Genomic DNA, 1,578 nt, shown 5'->3' with positions numbered 1-1,578 from the left:
ACCTTAAACACAGCAGGATGTTCAGCAGAGCATTAACCTGGATGCATGTTTCTGTTACTGCAGATGTGAAAAACAAAACCTTCAGCTGATAAAAGCAGGAAATACTTCAACTGATGCTGAATGTGGAGAAAAGAAAAACATCACAGGAATAGTGATCGGTGGGGTGATGATAGTTTTAGGTCTGTCAGTGACTATTGTTGTTTTTAGTTTTCTCTTGAAATATCAACAAAAGAGACTATTAGGTAAGATAGAAAGACTGCCATAGAATATTTCTACAGATAATTAAATTTTTTATTTACTGTTTTAATATCTGTTACATTTGACTTTTCACAGATATTTGCAGAAAAAAACAAAAATCCCAAAGGGTATGTAGGTTTATTAACTGAACAGATGTTGATAGAAATATTCAGTTTCTTGAAGAAATCACTGACTTTTCTTCTACATAATAGGATCAAGCACAAGAAGCAGAACAACATGCCCTGAACTCCTAACCAGGTAAGATAGAAAACTGTTCTTTACTTGATTATTATGGGATGGATTGTTTTTCCTGTCAGTGATCTGGAAGGCTGACATTTTCTCTGAGGAATAAAATAAAACTGATGTAATAATTAAAGGACTGTGAGCTGCTGGATGTCTCCATCCATCTCTAATTGATTCATTAACTTCTCTCATTTTCTCTTCAGTGAACTGAAGACTAGGACCAAACCATCGGCTGAACATCTGGTTACTGTAGATTAAATCAGTTTCAGTTTCTGGATCAAACCAAGCTGGATTCTGAGACGTTTGATTCTACAGTGATCAGAAAGAACGACTGAAACTTTCTGCTCCTCCAGAGTCACTGATCCTCTGCACACAACTTAACCGTGGGCGTAGGTTTGCATAGGGACCATAGGGACATGTCCCTACCAAACTTTTGGACCAACCTATTTGTCCCTACCAATAATTCGGTTTGAATAACATGTTTATAATTTAAAATTCAGCGTGGTGGATCACACACAGCCAATTCTTTTTCTCTCGCAGCTCCGCAGCTTAGTAGCTGCTGCTGCCGCTCCATCTAAGTCCTGTCCCTTAAATAAGTAACCGTGCTGTTTAGCTCCACTCTCACTGGTTGTTCGGCCTCAAGTTCCGCCTTCTCTCTTCCCGATTGGCTGTTTTCTAGCCCGTATGCGTGTGTTGGTGCTTGGAGCACGAAATGAGAATTTTATTCACGCTAGTTACTTCAAATAATATTAGGCTACGATACCAGTCCTAATGAAAAAACTTTATTCTATCTACACTAAAACAGACGAAAGCTGCTGATTGCTGATTCTTAGCCACAGTAAACTGAAAAAGAAAATAAGAGGGTTTCCCTTTTAACAATAATTCACTGAAGTTACTGTTCTCGTTTTATGACGACCCTTTGAGGCAGTTCAGCTATAAATAACAGGTGTTATTTCTTTTATAGAGTATAACAACACGAGATGGCGCCTAAACATCTGATATTTTTTGTTTAGAAAGCATAATTACAGTTCTACATATATAATATGTCTTTGACTATTTCTACTTTTAAAAATAGGATAAAGCCAATAACCAGTGATG

This window comes from Cyprinodon variegatus, unplaced genomic scaffold (assembly GCF_000732505.1).
Source record: "Cyprinodon variegatus isolate N-32 unplaced genomic scaffold, C_variegatus-1.0 Scaffold2703, whole genome shotgun sequence".
NCBI lineage: Eukaryota > Metazoa > Chordata > Actinopteri > Cyprinodontiformes > Cyprinodontidae > Cyprinodon > Cyprinodon variegatus.
Note: the sequence above shows the minus strand (reverse complement) of the source record.